At 45.2% G+C, this 13,398-nt stretch overlaps 1 non-coding gene across 1 annotated transcript; it reads right to left on the reverse strand.

Moving 5' to 3' along the window:
• Positions 1-6,794: 6,794 nt before the first annotated feature.
• TRNAE-CUC (transfer RNA glutamic acid (anticodon CUC)) lies at positions 6,795-6,867 on the reverse strand. The gene has a single exon. It is a non-coding gene; the product is annotated as a tRNA-Glu (tRNA).
• Positions 6,868-13,398: the final 6,531 nt, after the last annotated feature.

Consider the following 13,398-nt stretch of genomic DNA (forward strand, 5'->3'; position numbering starts at 1 on the left):
ATCTGAACCACCAGGGAAGGCAATGTTTCATTTCCTCACTCACCACACTGGCGTCCTCCGTGCTCAGGTTTGCTGCTCTTCTCCCTCCTGCCTCCAGAGGGCGATCTAGCCACAGCTCTTTTGGAACACTGCAGGGTGGGAGTGTTACGGCAGGGCTTGAGCCCACTGAACCCTTTCTCACTTTCTTTTCACAGACACGCCCATGTGTTTGGTCCATATAGGTCTGTGAGCCTAAACCATATATTCCATTCCAGCTTCTCCTGGCGAGTCCTGAACTGAGGACCATACGGCTTGCACCGCCAGTGATCATGTCACTTGTGTGTGAGCTCCTTTGAAAATGTCACGGGGAGGACAAATGATCAGCTGGGTAAGATTATTTTTATTTATTTTTAATTTTTTAATTGACTTTTTAAAATTTTGTATTGGAATATAGTTGATTTACAATATTGTGTTAGTTTTCAGGTGTATAGCAAAGTGATTCGGTTATACATATACATGTATCTATCCTTTTTCAGATTCTTTTCTCATTTAGATTATTATAGAATATGGAGTAGAGGCCCCTGTGCTTTACAGTAAGTCCTTGTTGATGATCAATTGTACCTTCTATTTATTTCTAACGCACTGTTGGTGTGTCTCTACCTTGCTCAGGATCCCAGGACCCCTTAGCAAAGGCCTTTTGTAACCTGTCCCCAAATGACCCAGCCACTGTCATCTTCTCCGTCGTTGCTGCAGGTCATGGGCATTCTTGGGGTGCAGGGCAGTACAAGCAAGCAGCCTGCATGTGAGAAGGATGAGCCAGGGCCCTGACTCTTTAATAGGCTTCATCCATGATGTAGTTGCCGCGCTGCCAAAATAGAAAAGAGGAGGGGAAGCTGCCGTCTGTGTCTAAGCACAGGGAACACTGGCTGTTCTGTGACCGAGCCAGGTGGCCCGGGTGTGGCCTGACGGTGAATCATGGCCCACCCACCAGGCTCCACTGGGCTCCTGAGCAGATGGTTATCATTTAGAATCAGCCCAGACTCTTTAGTGGAATCTGGCATTTTATTGCTGCCTACTGGTTGTCAGGCCTGCTTCCCTCCATTTCCTGAGTTGGAGAAGCCCCAACTTCCGGGCTGTAACACTGCAAGTTTCCACCAGAGGCTGCTGCTGACTTTGTCTCTCTCTCTCTCATTCTGTTCTTTTCATTTGGGAGACCTGACTCACAGTCCACTGGCTCTTTTCTGTTGCATCTTGCTTCCAAGGAGCCAGGTGTAGTTCAGTGAACTACTGGGGCTTGGGCGCTGTCCTTGCGCTCTCGGATCTGTGATGTATATTTGGTGGGAAAGGGCCATGTTCCAGCAGCACCATGAATGTGAAAGGGAAAAGAACTTGCTTCTCCCTCCTTCACTTTCAGCTGGGCATCTCCCCACACTCCCTGCAAGGGCTCTGAGGCCAGGGTTGGGTCCTGGCTGGTCTTTTAAGTCTTTATTCATTTAGGAGGATGTTCGCCACAGATAAGGACCACTCAAGGCTACTGCAAACGCCCTGGGGAGGACCAGGAATTCTACTTAGATTTTGAAATCTGAAAGAGATGGTTGTTATTTAGTCGTTCAGTCATGTCCGACTCTGTGACCCCATCGACTGCAGCACACCAGGCTTCTTGGTCCTTTACCGTCTTCCAGAGTTTGCTCAAATTCATGTTCATTGAGTAGATGACAAAACACAGATTGGTCCAGGGCACCCAGCCACCTGCAGCTGAAAGCTCCTGTGTTCTCCTCAGGCTTCAGGAAAGGCTGCTTTATGGGCTTGGGGTGGAATTGCTTTCTCTGGCTTCAGGAAAGGCTGCTTTATGGGCTTGGGGTGGAATTGCTTTCTCCTCCTGACCACCTCCCCCCACTCCCCCGTTCTGCCCAGTCCCTTCTGGCCAACCCTGAGAGCCTCTGGCACATCTATTTCTTCCTGGTTGGTCCAGACTTGGGCACTATTGTTTTTATTCTCTCTCCCCACCCCCCAGCCCCTAGGAAGAGGGTAGTTTATTGAATCCAGTGCTTAGATTACTGTAATTCTACCCGACCTTCCATCTCCCATGTTGTGTCTCCCACCTCCAGCCCCAGACCGTCCAAATTCAAGACATAAATCACCCACTGCCAGCATGTCGCTGCCCTAGACAAGAACCCATGATGGATCTCTATTGCTTTTTGAATCCAAACTACTGCCTGGCATTCACGATGCTTCGCATTCCTCTCCTGTTTTCATATTCAGCCAACTGTGTCTCTAATCTCTACTTTGCCAACTGTGTCTCTAATCTCTACTTTGCCAACACAGTTGTCTCCATGCTTCCTCTGAAACCCCCATCCTTGAAAAATATCCCGGAGCCAAAAAAACTACCCAAAACATATCAGGCTCATTTGTATCTCCTTTCCTAGAATCATGTCTTATGTTTGTCTCTCAATCCCAATAATATCCATCTTTGGAGTCAAATTTCAAATCCCACTTCTTAGACAATCTGAATCCACACTGACATCTTTCTTTTTTTTTTTTTTTTGATGGCCTGGAGCACTTTTGTCTGTAGCAGACATGTTGACATGTAATTATGTTGAAGATGCTGATGTTGAGTTGTTTTATACTCAATTATCCAATTGTTGAGTAATCATTCATTGAGTGCTTATCATTGTGTTCCAGGCGTTGGGCTGATTCCTTAATCTAGGAATCGTCCCTGCTTTTTTTTTTCTCATCTTCATGACCAATCAATCAAGTGGCCTGAGGGATGTGAAGGATGCTTCCAAAATGTGTGCTGTGTTTGGCCACATGTCTACACCACCGCTTACCCCTTGCCCACTATTCCTGTCTGCACTACTGATATGGCCTTCCAACTGGCCCCCATATCTATTTTTGCCTCAGTGCAGTTCATTCTCTACAAAATAGAATGACTTTTAAAAAAAAATTTATTTTATATTGGAGTATAGTTGATTTACAATGGTGTGTTAGTTTCAGGTGTACCACAAAGTGATTCAGCTATACATATATATATATATATATTTTTTTTTTTTTGCAGGTTCTTTTCCCATTTAATATATTACAGAATATTGAATAGAGTTCCCTGTGCTCTATAATAGGTCCGTGTTGACTATCTATTATATATGTATATGTTAATCCCATCCTCCCAGAGCAGCAGTTCCCAACCCTTTTGGCACCACGGACCAGTTTCATGGAAGACAGTTTTTCCACAGATGAACGGCAGGGGGATGGTTTGGGGATGATTCAGGCACTTTACATTTATTATGCCACCACTGATATGACAGGAGGTGGAACCCAGGCAGTAATGCAAGCTATGGTGAGCTACTGTAAATACAGGTGAAGCTTTTCTTGCTTCTCGGTTGTTCATGTCCTGCTGTGTGGCTCAGCTTCTGACAGGCCAGGGACTGGTACCAGTCCCCTCTGCCCTTCATCTGTGGAAAAACTGTCTTCCATGAAACTGGTCCCTGGTGCCAAAAGGGTTGGGAACTGCTGCTCTAGGAGGATGGGGTTAACATGTACATATATAACAGATAATCAACAAGGACCTCTTGTGGAGCACGGGGAGCCAGTAGGGCACTGGTCCCAGTCCCTGGCCTGGAAGTTGGAGAGCCCTGTCCTAGAGTGTGTTTTAAAGGAGAAAATTAGATCATATTGGTTTGCACCATTGTTAAAACCCTCCTGTGGTTAAACCCCACCAGGGGTGTTCTACTGCATTTAGAATCAAGTAGAAATAGAAAATAAACTAGACTTGCCACCCTGGTCTATAAGCCTGCGTGCCATTTGGCCCCTGCCCACTTCTCTGGCTACACCTCCTGCTGCTGTCCCCGTTCATCACTGGGCTTGGCCTCCCAGGTCACCATTCCATTCCCAGGGAGTCATGTCAACTCATTCCTGCCCCTGAGCCTCACTCTTACTGTTTATCCCTGGGATTCTTTCCAGATGTTCAGGCCACTAACTTTGTGTCATCATTTAGGGTGTCACTGACTTAGAGAACACTCCCGTGCCTGCTAAATTGCTTCAGTTGCATCCGACTGTGTGAACCCCATGGACTATAGCCCTCCAGGCTCCTCTGTCCATGGGATTCTCCAACAAGAATACTGGAGTGGGTCACCATGCCCTCCTCTAGGGGATCTTCCTGACCCAAGGATAGAACCCACGTCTCTTACTTCTCTTGCGTTGGCAGGCGGGGTCTTTACCATTAGCAGCACCTGGGAAGGTGAGAGAAGCTTCCCAGTACTGTATTGTTAAAGGTTGCATCCTGGCCTTAACTGTGAGTCTCCTCCCCCCGATTTTGTTTTATTTTCTTTATATCACTTGTCTTATTCATTGGTTTATTTTATTGCTTCTTACCCTCACCCCCTTTAGAATGTAGGTTCCAGGAAAGCCGGGGACTTGTTAGTCTTGTTTTCTGTGGCACTGTCAGCACCTCGAACAGCATCCAGAACCTGGAAGAGACAGTATTTGTTTAAGTAAAGGAATGAATGATTGTGTGAATACATGTATCCAAGGTGAATAAACATGATCCCTGCCTTTGAAGAGTTCACAGAATGCTTATAAAGGAGAAAGACTAATAAACATTTCCAATCCAAGGAAACAAAAGCTATAATAGAGACGTATAAAAGCACTATTTGAACACGGATGAGGGAATAATTAAATCTACCTCCTTTGAATGAATCTTATCTCTTTGCTTATATTATGGTTCCATAAGGACAAACTATCTCATTCTTCTATTACATTCCCCACTACAGTGGTTTCTAAACACCAGTCTCTTGGCCAGCTGCAACGGAATCACCTGGGAAGCTTAAAAAGCATCACAGATGTCTAACTTCTAACTCTGCAGGTCTGAGTGAAGCCCTAGGATCTGTCTTTGTACAAAAGTTCCCTGGGGGTTTCCAAAGCACGCTAGCTTGGGGATCGCAGCGCCACATTGCCCAGCACAGGGCTGAGTGCATTGTAAGGCCCCTGCGAGCCAGCCTTCCAGAAATAAATCCATCTTTCTTGGCTTGTTCTTTTTCCTATGAGCCCCAGGGTAAATCACCAGGGTGTCTGAAGTTCCTGCGACCAGAGGGGGATGTAAGGCCATATGGGGGATCATTCCTTTTTGCTGGTCTGACAGCTCAGTGTTGCTCATCTCTCCTCACAGGGATGGTTATTACCAGCCTTACAGGTTGTTTTATTTTCCTGATGAACAACACACAGGCATTCTTCTATTAGTCCCACCCCTTGTGAGTATTGCATGGCAGTAGAGAGCCACAGCCTGGAGAAACAGCCCTCAGGGTGACAAATCTCTTTCTATAGGCAGTGGGCTTCCCTGGCGGCTCAGATGGTAAAGAATCTGCCTGCAATGCAGGAGACCCAGGTTTGATCCCTGGGACAGGAAGATCTCCTGGAGAAAGGAATGGCTACCCACTCAAGTATTCTTGCCTGGAGAATCCCATAAACAGAGAATCCTGGTGGGCTAGAGTCTGTGGGGTTGCAGAGTTGGACACGACTGAGTGACTTTCACTATTCATAGGCAATGAACCATGGGGAAGAAGTGCAGGAGGGAGTTCGTGTGTTTGTGCTATTGTTCAGAGAATGGTTAGTAACTTGTGCCACAAAGAAGGCTCCCTGGATTTGGCTCTGGTGTTTCTTCATGGGGGCCTGGGATCAGCAGGCTGGTGGTCTTGAGGCCAAGGTAGGAGGTGGCCTTTCTCCAGCTTTGGGAGACCTCTGGGGATCTTTCACCTGCCTTCATGTCTTGACTTGCCATTGGAGAGGACCCTACCAGAGAATGACTTGGTATCCAGGGCTGACCAGCAGATTTCTTGAATTCTGGTGATTCAGAATTTTCATGTAGGAGAAGTTTAAAGGTGGCAATACTTTGAAGTGGGAGCTAGCATCCTTCCCTGGAAACTGTTTTATGGCAGGCACAATGTTTGCACTTGGATTGTGTGTTGGTTACGTATTATGTAGGAGTCTGACAAAGATTATGGAGAAGGAACCCCAGGGTCCCCCTCATCACCCCACGCCTACATCCTCTGCCACCTGCCTGTGCCTCTTATCAATGTCACCTCTACTCTTAGGGCTTAATCTTGGAAACAAAATTTCTCCAAATCTCGTTTCCTTCCCTCCCTTTCTTCAGTCTCTTATAGCAGCTAGTGAAAGTCGTTCAGTCATGTCTGACTCTTTGTGACCCAATGGACTGTAGCCTCTCAGGCTCCTCTGTCCATGGGGATTCTCCAGGCAAGGATAGTGGAGTGGGTTGCCATGTCCCACCTCCAGGGGATCTTCCTAACCCAGGAATCAAACCCAGGTCTCCTCCATTACAGGTGGATTCTTTAGCATCTGAGCCACCAGGGAAGCCCAAGAATACTGGTTGCCATGTCCCTCCTCCATGGGGAACTTCCTGACCTAGGAATCGAACCAAGGTCTCCTGCATTGCAGGTGGATTCTTTACCAACTGAACTATCTATGAGGTAAGCCTGGTATAGCAGCTAGGATCATTGCAAAACAGTACATTCTCAGCTAGGCTTGCTTTTAAGTATTCTGGCTACGAATGGACAGACTCACTGTATATCACAGAGTTTCCATCAGCTCCTTGGAAGAGGAGTGGAATGAGGAAGGAAGGGAAGGGGCTCCAGAGCAGGCAGTATCACCAGAGTGACCGTGCACTAAGGCTCACATCTTTTTTAAAAATGTTACTTAATTAACTTGACTGTGCCAGGTCTCAGTTGCAGCACATGGGATCTTTGCTGTGCCACGTGGGGTCTTTAGTTGTGACATGCAAACTCTCAGTTGTGGCATGTGGGATTTAGTTCCCTGACCAGGGATTGAACCTGGGCCCCCTGCATTGAGAGTGCAAAGTCTTAGCCACTGGACCACCAGGGAAGTCCCAGGCTTACATCTTTAAGAGAAGAAACACCTCAGTCCTGCACACAGATGGACACTCTACTTTTCTCCTATATTACATTTCATAGAGAGTTGATGTTTGATGCTCCAGCCCATGATACAGTAGGAAGAGCAAATTTAGAAGGGAGCAGAAGTCGCTAGGAGCAGGTGCAATGACGGTGGGGAAACGAGACAGACAGACACAGAGATGAACTGACTCTCATGGAAAACACACTGACTGCCAGGGGCCATGCCACCAAATGGAGGGCATGGAGACCTAGGAACCAGAACAACCCAAGTTCATGCCCTTGTTCTACACCTATCTATCTCCCTGGAGGGCCTTGGATGTGTTCATTAAGCCTCTCTGGGACTTGATTTTCTCATCTAAAATGGCAATAATAACAACCCCAAATATCCCCAGGCTCCTATCCAATGAAGTAACAGGTGGTGTTTTCTCATTTTTGCTCACCAGAGCCTTTGTTTGTTTGATAACAAAAATAACAAACTATTTGTTGTGAAAACAACTTGCGAAGAAGAGAAAAGAAATGGAACCATTCAGAAATTCATAGAGTCAAAAGAGAAAATACCCTTTAAGTCTTCATGCATCCCCTTCCCCTTGGATCTTATTCCTCACTCTTTCTAGAGTGTCCCTTTAATCAAGATTTGTAAAACCTACACAGAGTACAAACGCAAGGACCAGAAGCCAAGGGGGCAGAGCTATTATATCTCAACAGCTCCAAGGGCCTCTCTGTACAGAAACTCAGAAAAAGGACTTCTTTTCTGAAAGTAACACAAACAAGAAACGGAAGGAAAATGTTAACTGATGGGCAGCACTTCCTGTTTAATAAGGTAAGGAGGCGTATAGTGCTGCTTATAAAGACTTCCAGAAGCACTGTAAACATATACAGAAGTTCTGGCACTAAACAAAGACCTTCTGGCCTTCAGACATTTAACTTTGGTGGAAAAGTTCCTTCTCCACTTATACCATCCTTGTGCTTCATGGTTACTGGTAAGTTTACGACGTATCACTAGGCTGAAAAGTTAATCCCTCCCAGGTGTTCAGAGTAGATACCAAAGGCAACCTGTGAAATAGTTCTTGCCAGTTTCCTTTACCGGTTGGTACACATTTATGTTGATCTCTGATTTGTGTTAAATTACTTAAATAGATTCACCACCACCCCGACCCTGCCCTGCCAATTTTGGCTTTACCTTTTCTAGTTGAACTTTATTCAGTCCGCTGTGTCTAGCTTTGGTCATTCCCTTGTTTTTTTCTTTGACCATGTGAGCTGGTATGCTGGATCTTTGTTCCCCAAGCAGGGATTGAACCTGTGCCCCATGCAGTGGAAGCGCGGAGTCTGAACCACTGGACTGCTGGGAAGGTCCCAATTGTGCTTTGGTCATTCTTGAAGCCAGGAATCTCCTCTTGTCTCCATGTGGGCAGCAGAGGGTGGAATGCCCTCCTCATTTTTTAGAAAGTCAAGGTCATGTGGTGAAAATTCTCCCAGACTCAGAATCAGGAGTCCCAGAGCTAAGACCTGGGACTCAGTTTGTTTTCATTTCACTCCTTTGGGTTTCATATTTTTCCTCTGTGGGCCCATATTTCCAACTCACATGAATTTGGACTCTGGGATTTTGTACTCAGGTATGGTTTGAATTTGCCCGCAATGCAGGAGACCTGTGTTCAATCCCTAGATCAGGAAGATTCTCTGGAGAAGGGAACGGGTACCCACTCTAGCATTCTTGCCTGGAGAATCCCATGGACAGAGGATCCTGGCAGGCTACAGTCCTTGGGATCAAAAAGAGTTGGACATGGCCGAGCGACTGAAACACACACACGTGGTATGCCTGCTAGTGTTTGCTTACAGTGGGATTCCAAGTTCCAATCTTACCGCTTGGCTGGGCTCTTTCCTCCTCTGGAGACTCAGATGCAGCCCATAAGTGTGGTTCCCCCCGACCCCGACACACAGGAAAGGGGCCGGTTATTCCCAGGTGTGTATGTATCTAGCTCTGCCTGCAGTCTCAGGCTGGAAAATTATAGAAGAGTCAGCACTCTGAGGAATCCAAGAGTGTAAGCTTTGACCATTTCTCTTCAAGAAGCCAGGCTTAATTTGGGGCTCAAGAAACCACAAAATTATAGAAGTTGAGCTAACAAGGCTTTTAGAGACCTTTTTAGTTTTCTTTTTAATTATAAAAATAATGAGCTGGTGAAAATGAATTTTGACAGTACTTAATGGTATAAAATAAAAAGTAAAATGCCTTCTATGCTCACCTTCAGTGATTCTTTGCAAGGAATTCTCCATGAAGAGCTTCTTATAAATGTGTTAGAAATGAGCTGTGCATTATCACACTTCCACATACACCCTGTGTCAGCTCAGCTTCCGTATACTATACATCCTTGTGTCAGCTCACCTCCACCTTCACTTAGGCATATGGACACACATGGGACCATTTTGGGAAGTTTGTACCTTGCTTTTTGCACATAATGAAACATGTTGGAGATTTTCCATGCCAACACTCATGGGCCTTCCCTGCTCTTTATAGGCTGCTTAGAATTTTCTGAAGGAAAACAGATTGGCTGCAACTTGCGACACACACCCAGGTGATTTTCGGTTGTTGCCACTGCGAAGCGTGCATGCCTCTCAGACAGCGTTTCATTCAGTGTCTTCTAAAGTTCGATCCTTGGAACATAAGCCTTTGGAAGTGCTCAGGGACAGAAACAAAAACAGCCAGCCTCCAGTTTAGAGGTCAAACAAACATGAGAAATATTTTATTTATTTATTTAGGTCACTCAGCACAGCTTGTGGGATCTTAGTTCCCCAACCAGGGATTGAACCCTGGGCCATGGGGGTGAAAATGCCAAATTCTAACCACTGGACTGCATGGGAATTCCCAGTGTTGCATCTCAGATGTGGAATTTGAGAAATATTATATTCTTCTTCTTTTTTTAAATGAAGTATAGTTGGTGTACAGTATTATATGTCACAGGTGTGTGGCATAGTGATTCATGCTTTTTAACAGATTGAACTCCATTTACAGTAATCATAAAATACTGGCTTTATTAATCCTAACATCCTGGTTTGTCTCTCCTTTCATATAACACACTACTATATATAAAATAGATAACTAATAAGGACCTACTGTATAGCATAGGAAACTATACTCAATATTTTGTAATAACCTATAAGGGAAGAGAATCTAAAGAATTTTATAGATATAGATATGTATACTTATGGTGATTTAGTCGCTAAGCCGTGTCCAACTCTTGCGACCCTTGTAGCCTGCCAGGCTCCTCTGTCTATGGAATTTCCCAGGGAAGGATACTGGAATGGGTTGCCATTCCCTTTTCCAAGGTATCCTCCTGACCCAGGGATTGAACTGGCATCTTCTGCATTGCAGGAAGATTCTTTACTGCTGATCTACCAGGGAAGCCCATATATATTTGTATGCACATATAATTATATATATATATGTAAATGAGCTTCCCTTGTAGCTCAGTTGATAAAGAATCTGCCTGCAATGTGGAGACCTGGGTTTGAGTCCTGGGTGGGAAAGATTCCCTGGAGAAGGAAATGGCAATGCATTCCAGTATTCTTGCCTCAAGAATCCCATGGACAGAGGAGCCTGGCAGGCTACAGCCCATGGGGTCACAAGAGTTGGACATGACTTGGTGACTAAACCACCATATATGTAAATGAACTACTGTGATGTACACTTGAAACTAACACAATATTATAAATCAACTATACTTCAATTAAAAAAAGAGATTAGGCATGGACTTTATATACACACACACACATATATATACAGTGCAAGATATCCTTGTAGCTCATTTTATATATACTAATTGTACCTCCTAATCCCCCCCTTCCCTCTCCTTGCTGGTAACCACTAGTTATGTTCTCAATATCTGTAAGTCTTGTTTGTTTTTCATATAGCATGATACCCTCCAGGTCCACCCATATTGCTGCATTTGGCAAAATCTCTTTTTTATGGCTGAGTGTTATTCCATTGCAACATTGATCTTATACTAGCTTTGGCACTCCTGGATTTCAGGCCTTCAGACTTTGAATTATACCACTGACTTTTCTGGGTCTTCAGCTTGCAAGTGGCAGGTAGTGAGATTTCCCAGCTTCTGAATTGTGTGAGCCAATTTTATAATAAATCTACCTATCTATCTGTTCTCTTTCTCCAGCTGTTCAGTCCCTAAGTTGTGTCTGACTCTTTGCGACCCAATGGACTACAGCACACCAGGCTTCCTTGTCTTTCACCATCTCCCAAAGTTTGCTCAAACTCATATTCATTGAGTCAGTGATGCCATCCAACCATCTCATCTTCTGTTGCCCCCTTCTCCTCCTGCCCTCAATCTTTCCCAGCATCAGAGCCTTTTCCAATGAGTCTATTCTTTGCATCAGGTGGCCAAAGTATTGGAGCTTCAGCTTAAGCATCGGTCCTTCTAATGAATATTTACGGTTGATTTCCTTTAGGATTGACTGGTTTGATCTCCTTCCTCTTCAAGGGACTCTCAGAACCCTAATATAGGGCCTGAGGTTAAGGATGTTGAAGCCAACAAGTCCTCACTTGTTCTGGTGGCATCTGGAAACTTTAAGAATCTACTTACAACAAACTGTAACCCCACTCAAGGGAACTGTTCTGTGCAGACTCGATCGAGGGTACCCCAAGTAGAGCTGAGGAAGGAATGGAAAAGTGCTCTGGGCCAGCAACTCTCCTAAGAGCATTCGTGGGCACTATCTCATTTGGGCATCACCATCTTTTTTCCCTTTAATATTTATTTATTTGGTGGTGTCTGGTCTTAGTTGTGGTATGTGGGATCTAGTTCCCTGCCCAGGGGTCAAACCCAGGCCCCTAGCATTGGGAGCTCAGAATCTTAGCCGCTGCACCACCAGGAAAGTCTCTTCAAAGGAATTCTTACTTTCACTTTACAGAAAAGGAAATTGAGAACACAAGAGAGAAAATGACTTCCTTAGGGTCTCACCAAGCTGAACTTCTATCTCTGGAGGAGGCTTCTGAATTATCAGCAAAGCCACTTATAAATGTGTTGCCCACCAGGCTCCTCTGTCCATAGGATTCTCCAGGCAAGAATACTGGAGTGGGTTGCCGTGCCCTCCTCCAGGGGATCTTCTAGACCTGGGGATCAAACCCACATTTCCTGTGGCTCCTCCATTGTATGCAGATACTTTACCGCTGAGCTACCAGGGAAGCCCACTTATAAATCTGTCTTGAACTAAATCTTGTCTTTGGATTTTCTGTATGGCTTTCAGAACTCATGAGAGTCTGAGTGAATCCAGTCTTCCTAAATTCCCAGCTGCAGAGGTGTCATTGTCCATAGGCTGTTGGGTGAAGAATAGACCTGACCTTTAGTTCGGTCCTGTCCCAGCCCTTTCTAGCTGTGTGATGTTGAGTAACTTACACAACCATTCTGTGCTGGGACTTCCTAAGCTGTTTGACAGAAATAATGAAACCTGCCTCATGTTGTTGGAATTTAATACAACATGGTAGGTAGGCATGCTTTTAGCCCAGTCCTGGAATGTGGTTTTGATCCATTTCCTTCACAATGCTGGGCCCCGCTGGCTGTCTCCATTTCTGATTCCCTCTCCAACCTTACTTAAATATTTACCAATCCTCTGACACATTGAAAGCTGCTCTGGGTCCTGGATGGCTTTTGCTGTCTATGTTGGGTGGGCCAGATGAGTTAGTATCTGTCATCTGAAGGGCCTCATGTGTAGCGGATGCTCCGTAAACATTTACTGTCTGATTGAATGATTGATCTTCCTTTCTCCTCTATCATTAGCTTGTCTTTTTTCCCCTTAAAACTAGCTGTCTATATCCTGGCCCTGGAACCCCATCTGGTATCCAAGGACAATGAGATGACCCCCAAATCACCCATTTGCTTCTACTCTTGTGGCTGAGACCTGAGACAACAGCTCTTCCCTGGACCAGCTCTGATGTTTTACCCTTGGGGTCTCAGGTTCTTTCTCAATCCTGTTTTCCATGGAGTGACACCTACTGAGGTCACCTGGCACTTCCTCCTAGGCGCGATGGCACTCACTGCCCTTGTAATTTCTCCTATCTTTTTTTTCTGTATTGATAGCTGTGTGATGCTGGGTTGCTATGACAACTGATTGATTAGCATCCAATTCCTGGACTGGGAAACATGCAGCCATAAAGAATTACAAATGATGCCTGATTGTCTGCTGCCAATAGCCTGATTGCTGCCATTTTCTGGCAGGTAGCTCAGCCCTAACAGGAAACCCTGTGCTGTGCAATTATTGCGACGTGATTGATGCATCACTATAGTTACAATCTGCAGTGTTCCCAACTCAGAAGATTTTTTTTTTTTTTTAAGAAAAAGGAAAAAAACCCTCCCCCTTTCAGATGGAAATGCTTACAAATGAGGAAGCAGTATGGAGTCAGGGAGAGAAGTGGAGCTGGCATGGGGGGTGAGTTTAAACTAAGCAAGAGCCTGGTTGGAGTTTCAGAGGTAACGAATGTAGGGAGTGAGGCACAGTAACA

The sequence above is a fragment of the Budorcas taxicolor genome, chromosome 8, assembly GCF_023091745.1.
Source record: "Budorcas taxicolor isolate Tak-1 chromosome 8, Takin1.1, whole genome shotgun sequence".
Classification (NCBI taxonomy): domain Eukaryota; kingdom Metazoa; phylum Chordata; class Mammalia; order Artiodactyla; family Bovidae; genus Budorcas; species Budorcas taxicolor.